Here is a 24582-nt window from a genome sequence, read left to right on the forward strand (position 1 = left end):
GATTCATTAGTTTAGCTTAAATTGAAAAATAAATTAAAGAACATAAAGGAAAAATGCCAAAGAAAATTCATTTTCCTCGAGTAGCTAACTGACCTTTCCACCTGAAAAATATATACAACCTTAAAAAAAAAAGTGACGAAAATCTTCTCATCGTTATGTTGAATGTCGTCATTCACAGTCTCCTTCATTAGGAGACAGTTGAACACCGTTAATTACCTAGCTGCTGAAAATAAATATGTGAAATTATGATACAGCAACCAAATTCCAGAGAACATTAACAGAGGCTGTGTTGAATTTTTGACAGTGCTGTTGTCCTGGAGAAGTTAAAAGAAACAACCAAACAAATCTACTTGAGGTAGAGGAGGTAGCTCTGCAGAAGACAAAAGGATTTCTCTTGACTTCTTCAAAGTCAAAACTTCCCTAACGGAAAATCTCAGCATCACAAAGCTCATCTATCTCTCTGCACTTCTCTTCTTTGCTTACCTTTTATTATCTGAAGAGAATAGATCATTCATAAGTTAAAAAAAAAATGCCCTTTTTTTTTATGAAGCTGAAACTGAAGTGCTGCAGCTAGGCTCTACTGGAAGGCACAACTGTAAAGGATCTGAAAGGGAAAGGCCAGGATGTCTCCAAGACCATAAAGGTCAAGATGATCTTATAATCTGATTTATCAGATCCCAGGCTACAGATTTTATTAGCACTTTATTTTCAGTCTGGATGGAGACCAGGTTTCAAAAAAATATTCTGAGATTTAAAGAATATTCCCTCAAAGTCATTGGTAATTCGAGGAGAAGGCCTTGGGGGTATCAGTTGCTGACAAACTCCCCAGGAGCCAGCGATGGTCACTGGCAGCTCAGCAGGCAGCTGTGTGCTGGGCTGCATCCAAAGCAGGAAGAGCAGCAGCACAGGGAGGGGATTCTGCCCCTCTGCTCTGCTCTGCTGAGACCACACCTGCAGCACTGCCTCCAGTTCTGGAGCCCCCAGCAGAAGAAGGGTCAGAAATAGGCCCATGTGAATACATGGAACACTCACAGCCGCACAGATTGCATCCGGTTGGAAGGGACCCTCAAAGCTCATTTTGTCCAAACCCCCTGCAGTCAGCAGGGACACCTCCAACTAGATCACATCAAGTCTGATCTTGAATGTCTCCAGGAACAGGGCTTCAAACACATCCTTGGGCAACCTGTTGCAGGGATTGTAATATAAGATCTGGAAAGGATATGCAGGTGTAGGGAACTGGATGTTTAGAAGAGAGAAGGCTCCCAGAACAAACCCCACGCAGCACACTACGCTGAGCTGAAGCTGGAGGTCTGTTGTTTTGAAGTAATAAACAGACTTTAAGTTTAGTCTTACAGACCAGTGAAGTATCTCTGCTGAGTCCGCCCTGTTCAATGTCTAAATCACCGTAAGTCTGGGGGTCCCCAGAATTAATTCCACAGCCCTTATTATAGATAAAGATCTATAAAAGATAAACAAAGATAAAAATCTTTGTTTTTCTATTATGCCTCTTAAAATATATCTGTGAGGTATGTTTTATCACTGAAGTTTTGATCTGGTACCTAATGGATTTACTAATCTTTTAATTTGTTTTACTGTGGTTTTTTTGCTTTGTTTTGTGTTGTTTTGTGTTGCTTTGGTTTGGCTTTTGGTTTGGTTTGGTTTGGTTTTTAATGACTGTTTCTCAGGTACTTCAGCTTCTGTGTTCTAACTCCTTTCCAAAACTTCTCTTCAGAACACCCATCTAAGGTGAAGCATTATCCCCACTTTCTGTGACAGAAAAATTAAATTGAGGAACATTTAAAGCTCAAATTGTTCAAGGTGCTCAATGATTTTCAACACAAAAGGTCCACAACAGCATAATTCACTACTTTGTGTTCAGAGCAGAGTTTTCAGTGACCAACATCAAAGCCAAGAGCATGCTGCAGTTCAGAGAGTTATACCCCAAGAACCTCAAATTAAAAGAGTCACCACCTGTGAAAACATTTTTACATCAGTTCTCATACCACAGAGAACCCCAGAGCAGAAGCTGTTCCTTCAGAATAACATTCTGAGGGCAGTCCTTTCACACAGAGCTTTCCAGCCTCCACAAGAAATCGATTAAAAATGTTTCCTTCTGTGAAAAACTTTTTTTTAACCTTTTTTTTACTTTTTCTTAATCTAAATGAGTTGTGGAGATTGATCCTCATAAGAAGAAGGCTGTATTTTCTTGAGTGATACTCTGTAGTCTGAGAGGAGCTCCATGTTGTTTAGTAACAACATGGCAATATGCTCTTGCAGCCCAGAAAGCCAAACACATCTTGGGCTGTACCAAAAGAAGTGTGGCCAGCAGGACAAGGGAGGGGAGTCTGCCCCTCTGCTCTGGTGAGACCCCAGCTGAAGCACAGAGTCCAATTCTGGTGCCCCAAACACAAGAAGGGCATCAAATTGCTGGAGTGGGTCCAGAGGAGGCCACAAAGATGATTGTAGGGGTGGAGAACCTCTACTATGGGGACAGGCTGGGAGAGTTGGGGCTGTTCAGCCTGGAGAAGAGAAGGCTCCAGGCAGACTTTGGAGCAGCTTTCCAGTACCTGAAGGGGCTACAAGAAAGCCTTGAAGGGACTTTTGACAAGGGCTTGTAGTGGTAGGATGAGAGGGAACAGATTGAAGCCTGAGGAGGGTAGATTAAGACTGGAGATTAGGAAGAAATTCTTGATGGTGAGGGTGGGGAGACACTGGTTGCCCAGGGAGGCTGCAGATGCCTCCTCCCTGGAGGTGTTCAAGGCTGGGATGGATGATGCCTTGAGCAACCTGGGCTGGTGAGAGGTGCCCCTGCCCATGGCAGGGGGGTTGGAACTAGATATTTAAGGTCCCTTCCAACCTAATCCATTCTATGAATCTATGATTCTGACCGACCCTCTTAAGAAAAAACATATATTCTCTTGCCTGATATGTGCAGTCCGAGGGCAGTTCCATATTATTTCATGACAAACAGGAGGAACAAATCAGAGGAGAATTTCCTGCAATCTACTTGTCTGATTTAGATATATTTTTGATTGAAAACAACAGGGAGGAAAAAAAAAAAGAACTAAACAAGAGCATTGGAATTCTACTCATTTCAAGGGTTATTCCTCTCCTGCTTTTTATACTTGACTGAATGCTAATTCTATCATCCCATGATAAAACTCAGATGCAGGCAAGTGTCAGACATTTCCATTTTGTATGAGATTTCACTCATCTGTAAGCCTTTTGGATGCCCATGGGGAGAGGATCATTTAGATGTGCCCTTTTAGTGGTTTACTCCTTGCTTCTCATACACACTCAGCCTTCAGTCATTTTCTTCTCCACTTGACTCACATGCACCCACAAACATGCAATAAAATGAGGTAGCATCATTCAAAACATCATCTCTCCGTTATCATGCAAATTGATTTGCTTCCCCTGACTGAAGCAGCTTGACATTCCTGATAGGTGGCTAAGCTGAATTGCTCCTTACTCCAGGCCTTACCAGGTTAATAGCAGAGAGCCCTCATGCTTGGAGTGCTTTTTTTTTTTTTGCCACAGCTCTCAAATCTGAAGAGCAAGTTGCTTGTTGTAGCTCTCCTAATGAAGCAGGTTTTTCCTTCTATCAAGAAGCAGCTGGTACCTCTCTTCTCATTTGGTTTTGTCTCTGATGAATTACAGATATCATAGAATCATAGAATAGTCTGGGTGGGAAGACACCTCCAAAGGGCATCTAGTCCAACCCCCTCTGCAGTCAGCAGGGGCATCCTCAACTAGATCAGGTTGCCTAGAGCCCTGTTGAGCCTCACATAATATCTCTTAACCCTTAGCAACGCAGCCCACTGTTAAAAACCTGATCCAGTGTAAAACTGTCCCCTCAATACCTTGTTCATGTGCTTATTATTTCCTTTTAGCTCTGAGTCCATTCTTATCACACTTTTCTTTTAAATTCATAGCTATAATCTGACATCATGAATTCAATCAGATTGGGAAACAGGCAGGACACATTAAGTGCTCCTAGATCTGTGTTAAAATGCCATTACTGCCTTATAAAGCACCAAATGATTCTCCACCATCCAAAAACAAAACAAAAAAAAAACCCACCAAAAAAAAACCCCAGCCCACAAACCTATTACAGCAGCTCTCATGACTTAAAAATTATTCTCCTGATTGTCATTCTCTGACCTATAAGTGTTAGACAAAATCTCATTATGGTGGTGCTATGGACTTGTTTAATGGGCTCCTGCTACTTGCATCTTGGTTTAATCCCTGCAGCTGATTATCATTTGTTAAAGCTCTTCTGTCCTGCCCAAGTGGAAGCTGTTTCACTGGGAAAGTGACAACTCTTCACTCTCATTACTGAAGCAAGCAGGAATGCAGAATAGGCAAAATATGGACAGTGGGGTTGAGACACCCTCAGCAGCTTTGTGGATGACCCCAAACTGTGCAGTGCGGTCGACAGGCTGGAGGGAAGGGATCCATCCACAGGGACTTCAGAGGTGAGCCTAAGGCAACCTCATGAAGTTCAACAAGGAAAAGCATAAGGGAAAGGTCACAGACCTGCGTTGGGGCAAGCCCAAGCACAAATGTAGGCTGGGAGAGGAGTGCCTTGAGAGTAGTCTGGAGGAGAAGGCCTTGGGGGTGTCAGTTGCTGACAAACTCCCCAGGAGCCAGCAATGGTCACTGGCAGCCCAGCAGGCAGCTGTGTGCTGGGCTGCATCCAAAGCAGGGAGAGCAGCAGCACAGGGAGGGGATTCTGCCCCTCTGCTCTGCTGAGACCATACCTGCAGCACTGCCTCCAGTTGTGGTGACCCCAGCCTAAGAGGGACATGGAGATGCTGGTGTGGGTCCAGAGGAGGCCATGAAGATGGCTGGAAAAACTCCCCTATGGGGACAGGCTGAGCGTTGGGGCTGTTCAGCCTGGAGAAGAGAAGGCTCTGGGGGACCTTGCCAGCAAATGCTGAGGCAAGCAAGGCACCAAGTACCTAGGCCTTGTCTGTGTCCACTGCCAATAAATCACTATTGTTACTAAGCAATGGACCTCTCTTTTCCTCACTCAGACTTTTGAAGTGATGGCTAAAGTTGTTCTCATTGCCCTCTGTGTCCTTTGCAAGTATCAATTCCGATTGAGCTTTGGCTTTCTTGACCCCACCCCTGCATGACCTGGGTAACACTTTTAGATTCCTCTTTTGAATCCTGTCTCTGCTTCCAGTACTTATAGATAGCCTTTTTATCTGCACTGGAGGTGACTCATTCCTGTTTAGCCAAGCTGATCTCCTCAAAAGTCCTAGAAGGGAATGTGAAGCGAGTAGAGTGGCCAATAACTCAATTGTGAAACATACAAAGAAATGATTTTAAGTTAACACAAAAGCATTATTTTTAGGAGCCAAAGGAAACACCTTCCACTAGCAAGAGAAAGGTTTAGTACTTGTCAGAAAGCCATGACCTGTTCCAGCCCCTTTTCACCTTATACAAATGAGAGAAATCTGTGCAAAGCTATAACTCTTGTATCTGGTAGAGATGGAGGTGGATGGAGTCCAGCTGGCAGCAGAGACCTGCCTTGGATAAAGCTGTAAGGAAGGAATGACCTGCACTGACTTGCTTACAGCCTGATGTTTATCAGATCATAGAATCAGTCAGGGTTGGAAGGGACCACAAGGATCGTCTACTTCCAACCCCCCTGCCATGGGCAGGGACACCTCACACTACATCAGGCTGGCCAGAGCCTCATCCAGCCTGGCCTTAAACACCTCCAGGGATGGGGCCTCAACCACCTCCCTGGACAACCCATTCCAGGCTCTCACCACTCTCATGGGGAAGAACTTCTTCCTCACTTCCAGTCTGAATCTCCCCACTTCCAGCTTTATTCCATTCCCCCCAGTCCTGTCACTACCTGATATCCTAAAAAGTCCCTCCCCAGCTCTCTTGTAGGCCCCCTTCAGATACTGGAAGGCCACAATAAAGTCACCTCAGAGCCTTCTTTTCTCCAGACTGAACAGCCCCAAAGATGCTGAATACAAGGTGCTCATACCCCCTTAAAGCCTTATTCTCTCGTGTCTTGCCGTTCTTCCTCCAGTGTCAAGGACAATTAATTATGGAACAGGAAATAAATTCAGATTTCATGTCTTGCTTAAGTGAAGCTAAGAAAGTTATCATTGCCTGTTAAATTTTATAGTCCTTTGCTGTAAGAGATGACTTTAAATGAAATAGCAATTAAATATATGGTGAAATGGTAGAACCAAGTAGATTTTATAGTGGCACATGGAGCAGAGAGTTACCAACTGATGCTAAATGGAATAGAAACACAAACTCACTGAAATCAGAGAATCACAGAATGGTCTGGGTTGGAAGGGGCTTCCAAAGGTCATCCAGTCCAACCCTCCCTGCAGTCAGCAGGGACATCCTCCACTAGATCAGGTTGCTCAGAGCCCTATTGAGCCTCGCCTTGCATATCTCCAGGGATGGGGCCCCAACCACCTCCCTGGGCAACCTGTTGCAGTGTTTCACCACCCTCATTGTAAAGAACTTGTTCCTCACATCGAATCTAAATCTGCTATTCTCTCGTTTCAAACCATTGCCCCTCATCCTATCCCTGCAGGCCTTTGGGAACAGTCCCTCTGCAGCCTTCTTGTAGCCCCCTTCAGGTACTGGAAGGCTGCTATTAGGTTTCCCTGGAGCCTCCTCTTTTCCAGGCTGAACAACTCCGGCTCTCTCAACCTGTACTCATAACAGAGGTGCTCCAACCCCCTGATCAGAATTAATAAATACTTCTGGAAACCTAAATCTGAATTGTTCTTGTCCTTCTAAACCAAGACAAAGGGCAAGCATCTGTGGAAACTTGCATTGCTCTTGTTGAAAGGCTGACAGAAAGACGTAGAGGCTACATTGTCAAAGCAAATCCTGCAATCCTATAAATTTAATGTCCATGCCATTAAGGATGGATTTCCTGCTGCTGATCCTCTGTAGGCCATTACATCATGTGCTGAAAGGCTGTTTCATTGCAGCGCTTGGAACTGCATGAAATCATTAATTTACAGCATGCAAGTGAAGGAAATATCCTTTTGAAAGATTAGCATAATCTATTTTGAGGTTTAAAAACACCCCATGCAGTTTTGTAGCACTGGTGCATGCAGGAAATGTGCAAAGGGAAGAAAAATATTGGCAAGAAATGCCAAAGGGAATTTATTTACTGCTTAGTGTAAAGGGAGCAGCTTGAAATGTTTGCCAATATTTGCTAGCAAGCTGGCGGCACTGGGGAATAGGATGAGAGGAAATAGGCTGAAGTTGTGCCAGGGGAGGGTTAGGTTGGAAATTAGGAACAAGTTTCTTTGCTGAAAGTGTGGTGAGATGTTGGAACAGGTTGCCTAGGGAGGTGGTGGAGTCCACATCTCTGGAGGTGCTCAGGAAGCTGTAGCTGTGGTGCTAGAATTTAGTGGTCATGGTAGTTGGGTTAGGGTTGGACTCAATGATCTTAAAAAGTCTTTTCCAGCCTTAATGAATCTATGATTCTCTGCGCTTCAGGATATCTTTTAGTGGACATGAGACATGGGTTTCAAATGGAGTTGATGATCTTAAAGGTCTTTTCCAACCTCAATGTTTCTGTAATTCTCTGTGCTTCAGGATGTACTTTAATGGTCATGGTAGCTGGGTGATGGTTGGACTCAATAATCTTGAAGGTCTTTTGCAACTTTAATGATTCTATGATTCTCTGTGCTTCAGGATATGGTTTAGGGGACATGGAGTTCAGTTTCGATTGGACTTGATGATTTTAAAGGTATTTTCCAACCTCAATGATTCTGTGATTCCACCATGCTGTACTGACCTCCCCAATATGTGCAGCACCAAACAGCATTGTGTTTGTTGGATTCCAAGGCTGCTGCATTGTCCCAAACTTTGTGTTTTACCACAGACCTTCTCCATGTGAACCAGGCCAGCTCCACTCTCTTTTTGGAGGTGATCTCTTCTTGTTCCTGTTTCCACAGTGCTGTTAGGTCAACAGTTGGAATTCATGATCTTTCCCAATCAAAGCAACTCAACCATTCTATGTTTTAAAGACTATATCTTGTCTGTAGTGCAGCTGTTATTGCTATTAAAAGTAACCTCTGCAGACTAGCAGTGCAGAGACTAGCTGGTATGAAACACAATGTGCCATGGTTTAACCCCTACCAGTAACCAGTCACTCACTCTGCCCCTGCTTCTCAGTGAAGAGAAGGCTCCAAGGAGACCTAAGGGCAGACTTCCAGTAGTTGAAGGGGGACCAGAAGAAAACTGAGGAAGAACTTTTTACAAGAGCTTGTAGTGACAGGATGAAAATGAATGGATTGGAGCTGGAAGAGGGCAGATTTAGACTGGAGATTAGGAAGACATTCTTGACACTGAGGGTGGGGAGACACTGGAACAGGTTGCCCAGGGAGGCTGTGGATGTCCCCTCCCTGGAGGTGTTCAAGGCTAGGTTGGATGAGGCCTTGCTGAGCACTCTGCTCTAGTGGAAGATGTCCCTGCCAGTGCCAAGGGGGCTGGAACTGGATGATCTTTAAGGTTCCTTCCAACCCAAACCATTCTGTGAATCTACAAATCTATGCTCAGAATAATACTTTAGGATTGCATTTGAGAAGTGAAGGGATCATGTTTAGTACACTAAGCTGTCTTCTTCAGGTGACTGCACAACAAACTGAACTGGGGGTTCCCACATGCCCAAGACATGCCTGGAATACCAGCTTGTAAAGTGGCTTAATTGCCATTGCAGTGCTGGGAGGTTTTTCCCTCTAACGAGAAGTGTCAGTCTATTATTTAACACAGAGATAGCCTGGCAAAACCAAGAAATTTGGGAATATTTCCATGGGAATGCTAAGCACCCTCTTGACTGTAGTGACTACCAATGCATGCTGCCTTTGGCACTAAGGTGGCAGGCAAGAAACAGATTTGGAAGATGCAGTGAAAGCAACTTCACATACAAGATGCAAGCTGAGGAGGAAGGCTCACATCAGTGCTTTGGAAAATGACAACATTCACACTTGTCAGTGTGTGCAGTAACAGTGAGAAATCCATCCAGCAGAAGGTAACCCTGAAGTCAATACAAAATGGATTCCCTTGTTTCTATGAAAATTTTAATCTTCTGTGTATTGTCTACAGACTTCAAATAATTTTCAGTGGAGACTAACTAAAGATAGTAATCATGAAATCATAGAATTGGTTTGGTTGGAAAAGAAGTCTAAGGTCATCGAGTTCAGCCATCAACCCAACACCACCATGGCCATCAAACCAGGACCCCAAGTGCCATGTCCACAGGTTTCTTGAAGACCTCCATGGATAGTGACTCCACCACCTCCCTGGGCAGCCTGTTCCAATTCTTGACCACTCTCCATAAAGAGTTTTTTGCTAATCTCCAACCTAAACCTTCCCTGGCACAATTTCAGGCCATTTTCTCTCACCCTATCACCTGATACTAGGAAGAAGAGACCAGCCCTCACCTCACTGCAAAGTCCTTCCAGGGATTTGTAGAGAGCAATGAAGTCTCCCCTCAGCCTCCTCTTCTCCAGATTAAACAACCCCACTTCCCTCAGCTATTCCTCATAGGACTTGTTCTCTAGACCCTTCCCCAGCTTTATTGCCTTTCTCTAGACCTGCTTCAGCACTTCAATATTTTCCTTGTTGTGAGGGGCACAAAACTGAACCCAGTATTGAAGGTGTGACCTCAGCAGTGCTGAGTACCCACCTAAGCCACTGCATTACTCTACCTCCTGAATGAGACAGGGGAGAAAAAAATGCAATGAAATGCTCCTGGGTCAGTATAAGGACAGGGAGACCACTCAGCAACCACTCTCACGGGCAAAACCATCATGAGTGACAACAAGGCCTCCTCTCTGCTCCAGGATTTCATGCAAGAGATTCAGTTGGGTTACCTACCACCTGCTGTCAAGAGTAGCAGAGACTGTGAGAGGTTCTCTGCAATTAAAGACTCCGTCCCCAGCATGGAAACACATGCAGAAAAGTGGAAGCAATGTTGTCGGAGTAGTGGTGAGGTCTTTTTCACTACTAACAGTGTCTGCATTGATGTCTTACCCCTATTCACAGGACACAGTTTGCTGCCAGAGCATTATTTGGTGGACCAGGACAGAGTTGCCCCATCCTCCTGTTATTACCATCAGTGGCTTGGTAAGCAATTCCATTTAATTTCTTTTGAATCAATTGTAACTGATTTTCCTTCATATCCAGGCATTCAAGGCATGTGTCTACCTTTAAGCAAATGAACCTACACAACATTCAAAGGATGTCTAATCACACTATAAAAAGGTTTGAATACTTCTTTGAACCTAACCTCCATTTTTGTGCTACAATAACTGTAAGTGACTACAGTTCTCTTTACAACAGCCTGGGGATGAAAAAAAAAAAAAGGAAAAACAAACCCCAAAACCTTCTGCAAGAAAAAAGCTGGAGGAGTTTAATTATCAGGCTTCCTTTCATCTTATCAGAGAGAACAAGATTGTCCTTGCATCCTCCAGCTACAGAGAGTCCCTGTGACATGCCACTGCTTAGAGCCTGGCTTTTAACTGCTGGTCCCTGCCACACAAATATCAGTGGAGCTCTTTAACCAGCTGAAACAGGGGTGATTGCAGCTTGTCTTAAAATCCTTTGGAAATATTAGCACCATCATGGAGAACAATGAGAACAATTTCAGTAACATTTACTGAAAAGCTACACCTGAAAATTCACTGGGAAAAAAATATTGAAAAGCTGATAAAAGCAGCAAAAGAAGCCTGACCAGAAGATCAACAGAGGTGATGCTGCCCCTCTGCTCTGCTCTGCTCTGGTGGGACCTTACCTGGAGTACTGTGTCCAGCTCTGGAACCCCCCAACACAAGAGAAACATGGACCTAATGGGGCAGGTTCAGAGGAGGCCATAAAGATGAGCAGAGGGCTGGAGCACTTCTCCTATGAAGACAGGCTGGGGAGTTGGGGTGGTTCAGCCTGGAGAAGAGAAGGCTCCAAACAGACCTTAGAGCTGCATTTCAGTATCTGAAGGGGAACTACAGGCAGGCTGTTCAGAAAGGCCTACAGGGATAGGAGGAGGAGCAATGGTTTGGAACTGGAGCAGGGCAGATTTAGGTTGGACATCAGGAGGCAGTTCTGCACGGTGAGGGTGGTGAGACACTGGAACAGGCTGCCCAGGGAGGTGGTTGAGGCCCAATCCCTGGAGACATTCAAGATCAAACTTGATGTGTCCCTGGTCATCGTGATGGATGGTGTCCCTGATGCCTGCAGGGATGTTGGCCAGGATGGCTTTTGAGAGTCCCTTCCAACCTGATGCAATCTGTAAGTCTTTGACACAGCTCTGTTCCTGGTAATTAGGTATTTGTACAGATCAAATCCACATTTGTAGTTCACATTTGAAAGCAAGAAAAAGCATCAAACCATTTAGCCATGCAGACAGAGGCACACAAAGGTCACTTTGTTGACAATGCTGTATGCAAATAGATGACTTTCTGGCTATTGTGGCAGACAAATATTATTCCATTTTTGTTCCAGTTGCCCAGCAATTCCAGTCTCAAATAACCCATGCTCAATGCTTGCCTGCTTCTAAGTATTTGTAATGGATTATGTTTTTTTTTTTTAAATAGGCTTCATTGCCCTTGCATGGAAGCTATGCTTCACAGCCACCCTTTTTGGTTTGTGTTTTCAAGGTTGCAGTTGTTCAGATCTCACTGCGTTGACAAGGTTACACAATTGCACTGGCACAGCACAGCTGGGGAGGGAACACTCTTCTAAGTCTCATTAAAAGGATTCTGAGCATTCACACCAAAGCCTGATTTTACAGTCACAGCACTAGGAAAAATTCTTGCCTGGAGAATAGACCACTGCTTTGTTGATTTCCCCTTCACTCCTCTTTGAACTTTCCCACCATATGTATTTAAATGCAGTTTTAGAGGATGCTCAGTAATTAGATTTGCCATTCTTTTGCAGGTACTCACAGGAAGAATTGGTTAATCGTTCATAGAATCATAGAATTGTTAGGGTTGGAAGGGACCTCAAGGATCATCTGGTTCCAACACCCCTGACATGGGCAGGGACACCTCACACTAGATAGGTTGCCCACAGCCACATCCAGCCTGGCCTTAAAAAGTTTCAGGGATGGAGCTTCCACCACCTCCCTGGACAATCTGTTCCAGTGTCTCACTACCTTCATGGGGAAGAACTTCTTCCTAACATCCAGTCTAAATCTCCCCTCCTTCAGCTTGGATCCATTCCCCCCAGTCCTTCTCACTACCTGATACCCTAAAAGTACCTCCCCAGCTTTTTTGTTATACCCTTCACATACTGGAAGGCCACAATAAGGTCTCCTTGGAGCTTTCTTTTCTCCAGACTGAACAACCCCAACGCTCTCAGTGTGTCCTCATAGGAGAGGAGCTCCAGCCCTCTGATCATCTTTGTGGCCCTTCTCTGAACACATTCCAGCACCTCCAGATCTTTCTTGTACTAGGGACTTCAGAACTGGACACAGTACTCCAGGTGGGGTCTCACCAGTGCAGAGTAGAGGGGGAGAATCACCTCCCTCGACCTGCTGGCTACGCTTTTCTTGATGCAGCCCAGGATACACTGCTTCCTTAAATCTCAGGTTTTGGGGGATTGGTAAATAAGTAGCCATTTTTTTCTGTGGAGTAAAACTGGATCCCCAAAGCCACTCAGGGAGCAGTTAATAACCTCTTCAGCTCAAAGATGCTCGGGGAAAGCTGAGTGAGGTAAAAAGTCTGCCTGTGTTTCAGTGGGGCTAAACACACACACACACACACACACACACTTCTACAAGCAGGATGAGTACCAGGTATGTTCTGATTGAAAGTGTCAGGCTGACAACCACTTTAAATCCCTTTGAATGCTTCACAGGAGCAGAACCTGCCCACTTAGATATTCCATGGCATGAAAAGTGCTGCTTGTTGGACAGATGAATAAGATTCATGCTGACAGCTGTTTATAGTTCTATTTATAAATGGGGGAAGGGAATGGGGGGAGGGGGTGGATACAAATCTGTCTGTGTCAACCTAGATGTTTTGATTCTGCTATTGCAGATAATGGTGGCAACCTGTTCCATGTGCTAGATGCCCAATAAATTAAGCCTGGTGTCATCACCAAGGGGGACCTGCTCTGTTAGCAGTGCAGACTGGCTGGAGCTGCTCTGAGGTGCACAGCCTTAGTGCCTTCTTTCATGGGTTTTTGTGGTCAGATCTTGACAGCTGGACTGCAGTTGTCACGTTTCAGTGCATCTCCTACAGTTTCTTTCACTAGCTAGGAAAGGTCAAAGGGTCAAAGGTCAAACGTCACTGTCAAAGATATGCCTGGAAAATGTTCATTTCTTGTAGCCCTCTTGTTTCTATCATCATTTGCAAGAAGCACCCTGATAGATCATCACAGTTAGGAAAATGACATTCAGTGATGGTAAGGACCTAACAATTCCTTCCTGCAAACAACTCTTTCCTGCATTAGGACATTTAACAAGAGAACTTTTTCCCCCTTTTATCTCTGTTGAAAACTTGTTAGGCAATATGGTTTCCAAAACTTGCTGTAGGTGAATATTCTAAGCAAAGACATTGGGTTTTGGTTGCTATCCAGACTATACTTCTCACATATTTATTATTATTCCTCTTTGAAACACTATTTTTTCATCATACATTCATACAGGCATAGAATGGGTTGGTTTGGAAGGGACCTTCAAGATCACCCAGTTCCAACCCCTTTGTCATGGGCAGGGACACCTCTCACCAGTCCAGGTTGCTCAAAGTCTCATCCAACCTGGCCTTGAACAACTCCAGGGAGGGATCATCCATGACCTCCCTGGGCAACCTGTTCCAGTGTCTCACCACCCTCACTGCCAAGAATTTTTTCATCATCTCCAGTCTCAATCTGCCCTCCTCTAGCTTCAATCCATTCCCTTTCATCCTATCACTACAAGCCAAATACTTACAAAAACTTCAGCAAAGTCAACTACCTGAAGTCATTCATCCTGGCTTTACAGAGGAATTCAGTGTGATCCTTGTTGTTAGAGTTTGGCATCAACCCTTCTGGCTCAGCAGAATTTAATAGCAATAGGAAATTCTAAAACAAAGGAGGGAAAGAATGATCTGTAATTTGGTGTAAATGTGCCCATTTTGAAGAATGAAATGTTCCTGAATAGAAAGTACAGAGGAAAAAATAGATATAGAAAAGCAGCTGCTGTTTTGTCGAGGTTTGGTTTGGTTTGGTTTTTTGTTTGTTTGTTTGGTTGGTTGGTTGGTTTGGTTTGGTTTGGTTGGTTTGGTTTGGTTTTTTGGGTTGTTTGGGGTTTTTTGGGGTTTTTTTTTGTTGTTGGTTGGTTGCTTTTTTGGGGGGTAGTGTGGTGGTTTTTTGTTTTTAAGTAAAAATAATTGTGAAAGTGTCTCTGAACTGCAGGTTAATAAAGTGAAGTGTCAAAAGCAGCATGGCCAGCAGATCCAGAGAGGTGATTCAGCCACTATCCTCTGCTCTGGTGAGGCCTCACCTGGAGTACTGCATCCAGGTCTGGATACTGGAATACAGGAGAGACATGGACCTGATGGAACACAATCAGAGGAGGGCCACGAGAATGATCAGAGGGTTGGAGTACCTCTGCTATGAGGACAGACTGAGGGAGCTGGGGGTGTTCAGCCTGGAGAAGAGTAGGCTCCAGGGAGACCTAATAGCAACCTTCCAGTACCTGAAGGGGGCTACAAGAAGGCTGCAGAAGGACTGTTTGCAAAGGCCTGCAGTGACAGGATGAGGAGCAATGGCTTCAAACTAGAGAAGAGCAGATTTAGCTTGGATGTTAAGAACAAGTTCTGCACCATGAGGGTGGTGGAACACTGCAGCAAGATGCCCAGGGACGTGGTTGGGGCCCCATCCCCAGAGATATTCAAGGTGAGGCTCAACAGGGCTCTGAGCAACCTGATCGAGTGGAGGATGTGCCTGCTGACTGCAGAGGGGCTTGGACTAGATGTCCTTTCCAACCCAGACCCTTCTATGATTCTCTGACTCTCTGATTGCAGTAGTCATTCAACCTAGAACTGGTTAGAAGGCCAGGAACTATCTGAAACTGTCCTCACCCCAGAGTTGTGCCAATCCAATGCATTTATACTGCTTTGGAGACTGAAGGCTGCTCAGTGCTACCCGGACTCATCAAACCATCTGATAAGCTCCTTGCCCTTGATAACCTGCTTGTTGCAGGGTGGTTAAAACTCTGCAATCAAAAGATCAGTGTGCACAGAAAGAAGTGTTCAGACCAGCAGGAGGAATATTGAGTTCTGCTGTCCCTTTTCCACGTAAAAAGAGTGTTCCAGCTGCACTTTCTAAATCTTATTAGCCACACTTTGGTTGCATGAAAATGGAATCTGACCTGACACAACAACACACAGTCACACACAGTCAGCTTTTCATATTAACTGAGCCTTCCCTGTGTTGCTGCCACCTTTCCAGCCACCAGTGACCAACTCTGGGTGGCAACACCTCTGTACCACCTGGCTGGTGACTGAGGAAGGGCTCCCATGCTGGTGACATGGGGCAGCTGTCACTGACACCACACTGTCACTGGCCCCACACTGTCACTAACATCACATATGTCTCTGGCAACCTTCAAAGTTCACAGGAAGGCCATGCCAATGCCTCCATACCAGTTCTGCTGTCTCCACACTGTAAAAGACTCTTGCACATGCAAAAGAAAAAAGACAAAGCAGCAAACACGAGAAAATATTTAAGGCAATCTCATATTTTCCAGCTGGTTCCTGGTTGCCCAGATTCACAGACAACATTGGGTTGGAAGGGGACCTCAAAGGGCGTGTTGCCCAGCTCCCCTGCAGTCTTCTTCTTGGTTTGTTGATTCTGGGCATAAGGAGAGACACTTCAATAATATCTGTCTAAGTAAATGCATCTCTGAATGACACTTTGGGAAAATAGGAGGTTTGTGTTTCCTGGAATTATTTCACAATTTTGCTGACAACAATCTAACACACTTGAAAAGGCTGAGATGAGAATTGTGCAAAGGCTCTGTTCTCATGATGGCTGCCAGTATTAGCACATGGTTAATTATGATGGACAAATTATCTTATATTAGTATAAAGGTGTGTGTATGGGGGGGACGGGGAGGGAGAGTGTTGGTGAGAGGGCCCTAAAAAGCCTCATGCTTCACTTGTCCTTAATTAGAACTCTATTAGCCTTGACTTGGAGGCATCGCTAATACTGATAATTAATGCCATCAATGGATTCTGTCAGCTTTATTTAAAAGGAAACTTTTGCCATGGAGTTAGAGTCACTATCTGAACATTCATAGCATGGAAATGAATGTCAACTCTGCAGCTGTCAAAGGATGCAGGAGCAGAATACAAAAAGCATGTTCATAGATTCATAGATTCATGGGTTAGGTTGGAAGGGGCTTGGAAGATCATCTAGTTCTGACCTCAATTTGTTGTCCAGTTTACCTTTTCTTCTTTTTAGTGTATACACATTCAGTCTAACTTTCTCACAAAGAGAAATGTAGAACTATACTCTGTTGTGACCCCACCTTGAGTACTGCATCCAGTTCTGGAGCCCCTATTACAGGAGACATCTGGAGGTGCTGGAACCTGTCCAGAGAAGGGCCACAAGGATGATCAAAGGGCTGGAGCACCTCTCCTATGGAGACAGGCTGAGAGGCTTGGGGCTGTTCAGTGTGGAGAAGAGAAAGCTCTGAGGAGACCTTATTGTGGCCTTGCAGTATCTGAAGGGAGCTATAAGAAAGCTGGAGAGGGACTTTTTAGGGTGTCAGGTAGTGGTAGGACGGGGGGGAAGGGAGCAATGGATGTTAGGAAGCAGTTCTTCCCCATGAAGGTGGTGAGACACTGGAACAGGTTGCTCAGGGAGGCAGTAGAATCCTCATCCCTGAAGGTTTTTAAGGCCAGGCTGGATGTGGCTCTGAGCAACCTGACAACCCTGACCATCCTGTGATTCTGTGACACTGGGCTGAGCAATCTTTGCACTTCTTAGATCTAATTTAGCATTGCTAGAGAAGATAATCTGTTGGCTTACTCCATTTCACAACAATTTTATTCATAGATTCATAGATTCATGGAATGGGTTGGGTTGGAAGGGACCTTAAAGATCATCTAGTTCCAACCCCCATGCCATGGTCAGGGGCACCTCCCACTAGACCAGATTGCTTGAGGTCACACCCCACCTGGTCATGAACATCCTCCTGGTAGACAGAGGCATTACTGTGCTGCATGTCTGATTGAGGCAGGGCTTCTGGAATTAAGCAAGACTATAGTGATGGTCTTTCATGCCTTCATTCACACCTCCAGACAAAAGGAGAACAACACACAAAGCAAAATCCATTTTGCATTTATAAATTTGCAGTAGTCCATAGTAATCCAGTCCCCTGCTCCAAGTGAAAAAAAAAAAATAGGCCCTGACTGAAAAACAGCACCAAAAAACAAACCCTCAGTGCTTGCTGTGCAGAAAGGAGCATCTGAAAAAAAAATAGAAAATAATAAGGAAAGGGCTGAAGTATCATTAAATTAAATGATGGTGACATTTCAACTGTAACATGTTGAGGTTTTTTTGGGGTGCCTTGTCCAGTATTGAGAAAATCATTGTCACAAAAGAGGTGAGCAAGAGAGGTCAGCTTAGAAATTGACAAAATATTGAAAATGGAGACAAAAGATGAAGGTCACTTAGCTAAAGAAAGAGGTGCATGAGAAGGAAAATTATTCCAAACTAGCTGAAGCTGTGAAAAGCAGGCAGAATGTTTGCTCTGGCAGAAGACCACATGGACTTGATAAGCAAAAAATAGGAAATTAATGCAACAGAGTGTTCAGAAAATGCAGAGCCCATTGCTAGAGAAAGTGAGAAAAACCAAAGAAACTGGAAAGTAGAGAGCTGTAAAAACAGGAAGAATGGGGACAAAATGAATAGTAAATACAGGCAGCATTGATTGCTGAGATTTGCTGAATTTTCCTACTTAAATCTCTTGCCTTCCATTCATTTTCAGGCTTTAGTCTCCTGCTTAACACTGGGATGCAAATAAAGGCAGGGGTAGATTATCTCACACTGTCTGCCACAGGCTTCTTTAGGCTTCCTCCTTTTGCTAGCCACCATTGAAACAGGAAATCAGATCCAGATTTGAAAACTGATCAGATTTTTTCTGGTCTTGCAATCCTCTCTATATCTTTCCATTCCTGGCTAAAATATTCAAAACTATCTGAGGATCTGCCTCTCAGAAGCATCAAGTTAAAGCAACAAAAGACAAAGCAGCCCATACACAAACTTTCCAAGCATGATTGATTCTTTTATAAGTCAGCTAAAAGACTTCTTAGGAGTTTGCTTTTCATTGCAGAAGAGAAAGAAAAAAAAGAAAAAAAATAGAGATGGAATTGGAAGATTCTATTTTATAAAGCTCTCTGAAGAGCATCACAGTGTTGTGCAATAATCTGTAACTGTATTTTCATTGTAGATATCTTTTATTTTATAGTAGCATTTTCTGTTCCCTTGAGTCATGAATCAAGCACCATAGGCAAGATTCATCTGCTGCAGATGAAAAGAAGCAGACAACACCTCCCTGGAGTCCAGAGTTGGTATTCTGCTTCAGAGAGAGAAATTGAGTGGTTATCCTTCCCCGAATGAAGACAACTTATTTTGCACTATTATGCTCAATTATTCTTTCTTTTAAAGCAAAACTGGCAGACCAAAGTTTTGTCAGTGTTTGTGAGCTACCATTTTATATACATGCATGCATGTGTGTTTTCAGTGACTGTTGGTTTTTTTTGTCTAGAAGTAGGACAAGGTTTAGAGTGAAATATTCCCTTTTTTTTTTTTTTAAGATGGTTTACTTCTCCTTTCTCCTTATTTCACAGAATCATAGAATTGTCAGGGTTGTAAGGGACCTCAAGGACCATCAAGTTCCAACCCCTCTGCCATGGGCAGGGATACCTCACACTAGATCAGGTTGCTCAGAACCACATCCAGCCTGGCCTTAAAAACCTCCAGGGATGAGGCTTCCACCACCTCCCTGGGCAACCTGTTCCAGTGTCTCACCACCCTCATGGTGAAAAACTTCTTCCTGACGTCCAACCTGAATCTACCCATTTCCAGTTTTGCTCCATTCCCCCCACTCCTGTCACTCCCTGACACCCTACAAAGTCCCTCTCCAGCTTTCTTCTAGCTCCCTTCAGATAGGGGAAGGCTACAAGAAGGTCTCTTCAGAGCCTTCTCTTCTCCAGACAAAACAACCCCAACTCTCTCAGCCTGTTCTCATAGGAGAGGTGCTCCAGCCCTGTGGTCATCCTCATAGCCCTTCTCTGGACACATTCTAGCACCTCCAGATCCTTCCTGTAACAGGGGCTCCAGAACTGGACACAGTACTCCAGGTGGGTCTCACCAGAGCGGAGTAGAGAGGGAGAATCACCTCCCTAGACCTTGCTGGCTACACTGCTCTTAATGCAGGCCAGGATCCAGTGCAGCTTAGATGAAATGAGAGGTTTCACGAAACACCATCAGCTGCAGCTTCACTCACATTTATGATCATTTTGAACACTTGCTTAAAGAACTTAATGCCTCTGCTAACAGTCCAACAAATAGGTCCGTTGGACCACAGGCATGGTTATTGGAGCTGCTCTGGGACTTCCAGTTCTCAAGCCAGCTGGAAAAGAGGTTATCAGACAGAAAATACTCTGAGACTCTGGAAAAAGATCTATGGAGTGCACTGTGCCTTTGTGCTCCCCTAGCAGCTGCTTTGCAGAGTGGTAATGCAATCTCAGAGGAGCCTGCCTGCCATTTTGCTTGTAGGGTGACTCCGGCTATCACAGCTGCTTCTGTGAGATAAATGAGATAAATGCTGAGGAAGGGGAGGGTACAGAATAAGTTAAACACCCAGGGATGCAGCTGGGGAAAGTATAGAAGTACACAGAGAAAACACAGAAGCAGAAGAATGCAGAAGGCTTCTAAGTGGACCAGTTGCTGTGGGAAAGCAACCTGGTTAGAAATACACATATGAAAAGATGGTGTTGTGTGAAACGCGGACAAGTTTTCAGTGCCTATTGACTCACAAATGCTTTCCTATTTGTTTTCCTGGATGTTTACTCACAGGATGGCTTAGCAGACCGATTTTAGCATGGAAAGAAACCAGCACAACCCAAAGAACTCATCTCTGCATTTATAAATTAATTTGGATCAAAATAGAAAAAAAAAAGCAAAATTAAAAACAACAAACCAGACCAAATCAAAACACAGCAGCAGCAGAAAAGAGAAATCATTCAGAAGAAAAAAAAAAAACAAACCAAACCAAAATGCCACAGCAGCAAAAAAAGAGAAATCGTTCAGGAGGTAAAAACAAAACAAAACACATCAGCAGCAACCTTAAAAGATACCTTTTAATTTCTATTTATATATATAAATATGTTTAAATTATTGTGTTGGGTTTATGTCTGACCAGGTTTTGGTAGGGAGAAAGGAGTTAGTGGTATAGAGTCCTTTAAGATGCTTCAGGAAGCTTTTCCAGTTCCAAGTCAGCCCCACTCCTGGCCAAGACCAATCCAAGAGACACCTCTATGATAAACCTGTTTGGCAAGCCTGGAGAGGAGAAGACTCTGGGGAGACCTTAGAGCTGCATTTCAGTATCTGAAGGGGACCTGCAGGAAAGCTGGAGAGGGACTGTTTAGAAGGGCTTGGAGTGATAGGACAAGGGCCAATGGTTTGAAACTGGAGCAGGGGAGATTTAGGTTGGACATCAGGAGGAAGTTATTTTACTATGAGAGTGGTGAAACACTGGAACAGGCTGCCTCATCCCTGGAGACATTCAAAATCAGACTTTGTGTGTCCCTGTGCAGCCTGCTCTGGTTGGAGCTGTCCCTGATGCCTGCAGGGGTGTTGGCCAAGATGACCCTGGAGGGTCCCTTCCAACCCAATGCAATTTGTGAAAGTTCTGTTGAGAGCTGTTTTGTTTTGGAATAGCACAGGACAGGAGAGACACAGACCTGTGGATCTCAAAGTCAAATGAGGAAGCAGCAGGGAAGGCATGCTGCTGGAACATCCATTCCCATTCAGAACGATTCAGTTGGTGGATCTGGTGGTGATTTTCGTTAAATTAAATCTATGTTTCTCCAAGCCAAGCCTGCCTTTTGCCTGTGACCATAACTGTGAAGCCAACAGCTTTGTACTAATTTTCACCTGTTGGGGATTCGTCCTTGTGACAGTTTAATACAAATCACTTTCAGGCTTGATTTTGGCTTAAAGGTGACCAACATAATTTTTAGTACAAGACCACGGTCATGAATCTGTCAAGTTTGGACAATAAAAGTTAATTAGAGGCAGCACAGGATGAAACAGAAGCAAGAGCATCTGACTTCTGCAAACTCTGGAGGCTGTGTGGTTGTAAATGAAGCACAGTGTGAAATCACTCAGTCAAAATGAGTATCTCAGTTATGAAGCATTTAAAAGACCTAGTACCCAGGACATTCAATATATCATGGTATCTCTCTGACCAGAAATTATAACCTGTAATTTAAAGCTGTGCAAAAAAAAAAAAAAAAAAAAAAAACCACACCAAACCACAAACCTAACACAAACAAAGAAACAAACAAAAAAAACCCCAAAGAGATTTCAACAAATATTTATGGGTCTTGCTCTTGAAAAATAATAAAATGTTTTTATTCAGTGTATGAGGTGTATGGAATAGTGTCTTTACATAGAATCACAGAATTGTCAGAGTAGGAAGGGACCTCAAGGATCATTGAGTTCCAACCCCACTGCCATGAGCAGGGACACCTCACACTAGATCAGGTTGCTCAGAGCCACGTCCAGCCTGGCCTTAAAAACCTCCAGGGATGAGGCTTCTACCACCTCCCCGGGCAGCCTGTTCCAGTGTCTCACCGCCTTCATGAGGAAGAACTTCCTAACATCCAATCTAAATCAACACTTCTAGTTCTGCTCCCTTCCCCCCAGTCCTATCACTACCTGACACCCTAAAAAGTCCCTCCTCAGCTTTCTTGTAGCCCACTTCAGGTACTGGAAGGCCACAATAAGATTTCCTTGAAGCTTTCTCTTCTCCAGGCTGAACCACCCCAACTCTTCATTTATATTCCCATCCTTGCTTTTATTTTTGGAGTAAAAATAGGTCTTAAACAGAGGGTGAATATGAAGTATTTTCCCCTTTTCACATTGCTGAAGTATAGTAATATAATCCTAACATAGATGAGAATCAGTCTCTGTGAATCAAACTGAACTTGAGATATGTAAAAGAGAATTCTGCATCATGGACTCAAATGCCAAAACCATGGAGATCAGAGCCTTTTAATTGCAAAATAGAAAAGTTATGTGTTCCATATAATAATATTAATACAAACACTGTTAATGCTTAGAGCTACAAACACTGTTAATACTTAAAGGTACAAACACTGCTAACGCTTAAAGCTGGCACACATCAGTTGATGTCTCATTTTAACATGGAGTGATCACTAGAGTGAGATAGTTTTGACAATAAGTAGTACTTAAAATGATCCAAGAACTTATATTTTTCTCTAAGAAAGCATTTACTAACCCATGAGACTTAAAATTTCATTTTTCATCTACACAATCCATTATTCAATCTATAGAAATATGGATAAGTGACAAAGAGAGATGGAAAACACGAGTTAAATAAAGCTAAATGTGAGTTAATGAAGTTAAAATCAGAAAAGAAAAATAGTATCCTGAAGGCATCTCACTAAGTATTATTCATGAATAGTCACCAAGTGACTAAATTCATGTAAAACAAAACAAAACAAAACAAAACTGAGAAGAGCTTAATAGGAATCATAGGAAAAAAGGAGCTAAATCTGTTTAGTTTGAAAAAGAGGAGGCTGAGAGGAGACCTCATTGATGTCTACAACTCCCTGAAAGGAGGTTGTGGAGAGGTCGGTGCTGGTCTCTTCTCCTAGGTAATTAGTGATAGAACAAGAGGGAATGGCCTCAAGCTTCCACTGGCTAAGTTTGGACTGGACACTAGGAATTTTTTTTCATGGCAAGAGTGGTCAGGCATTGGAATGAGCTGCCTGGGGAGGTGGCTGAGTCACCAGCCCTGGATGTGTTTAAAGGCTGTGCTTGGGGATATGGTAGAGTAGGGTTATTGGTTGGACTTGGTGATCCTGAGGGTCTTTTCCAACCTGAATGATTCTGTGATTCGGTGTGAAAAGAGAGTCCTGTGAAATTCAGCCATAGCATTGTTAGAATAACATCTCATAAAATAAGAAAGAAGAGCAAAAAAAAAAAAAAACCAAAGAAAACCCACCCCAAATTCAGACCAGATTGATATAGCTATAGAGGAAGCTGTGTTCTCTCTTACAGTGGCTGCAAAGTTACGAATGAATAAAGCAGTTATTATAACCCTAAAAACTGCACTAAAAATTACAAGACATTCCTTTTATTTATTTGTTGCTTATGGAGTGTAAATTTAAGGATAGTTTTTTTACTGCCTGCTAACATTAAGCAGCATAAAAAAAAAAAAAAAGGAAATATTTGCAAGCTGAAATTGTTCAGGACTGCTCATTATTTTCTGAGTATATTGCCAGGATGATGCATCTAGAATATATTAAGTAAACATTTCCTTGCATCTGCTTAATCTGAAACACTAAGAAGAGGTAGGAAAACTGTGCTGAAATATTATATCTTTTGTGTAACTTATTCCTCAAATTACTAGCTACAGTAAAGAAAGAACATAAGATATAATTTATGAAAATCAACCTTTATAGAAAGTAAAATATATCATGCAAGTTATCTTGCTGTAGAGGGGAAAAGAAAGCATCACTTAAATCCTCTCCCAGGCTTTTAAAAAGCTGCTCTTCCAGTGTCATGTCTGAAGCAATAAGGGACCTGGAAGGGACTTTTTACAAGCGCTTGTAGTGATAGGATGAGAGGGAATAGATTGAAGCTTGAAGAGTGCACAGTTAGACTAGGATTAGGAAGAAATTCTTTAGAGTGAGGGTGGTGAGACACTGGAACAGGTTGCCCTGGGTGATTGTGGATGCTCCCTCCCTGGAGGTGTTCAAGGTCAGGTTGGATAAAGCCTTGAGCACCCTGGGCTAGTGGAAGGTGCCCCTGCCTATGGCAGGCAGGTCGGAACTGGATGATCTTCAAGGTCTCTTCCAAGCCAAACTGTTCTACAAATCTAGGAATTTCTTTCTTCCATTTTATTCTCTATGTTGATGAATCTCCTCTGTGGCTGAGAGTTTCACAGATAGGTAATATGACCATTGAGTTTTAGTTTATAAAGTGTAATTTTAAAGTCTGCAAGTTTGAAAGAACTGTGAAATATTTTTTTATACATCCAGCAACCACCAACTAATAAATCCTTTGAGAAGCCAGTTGTTGCCTTTGGAGACACAAAGGCAGACAAGCTTCAGCCTCTCACTTCAAATGCCATGCAGGATTTTCTGAGCATGGGAGAATTCGGCAACATTTCTGGTTCGGTGGAGGCCCTCATTACCTTACCATGCCATACCATACCATACCATACCATACCATACCATACCATACCATACCATACCATACCATACCATACCATGCCATGCCATGCCATACCATACCATACCATACCATACCATACCATACCATACCATA

Source organism: Indicator indicator, chromosome 6, assembly GCF_027791375.1.
Source record: "Indicator indicator isolate 239-I01 chromosome 6, UM_Iind_1.1, whole genome shotgun sequence".
In the NCBI taxonomy this organism is placed as follows: Eukaryota; Metazoa; Chordata; class Aves; order Piciformes; family Indicatoridae; genus Indicator; species Indicator indicator.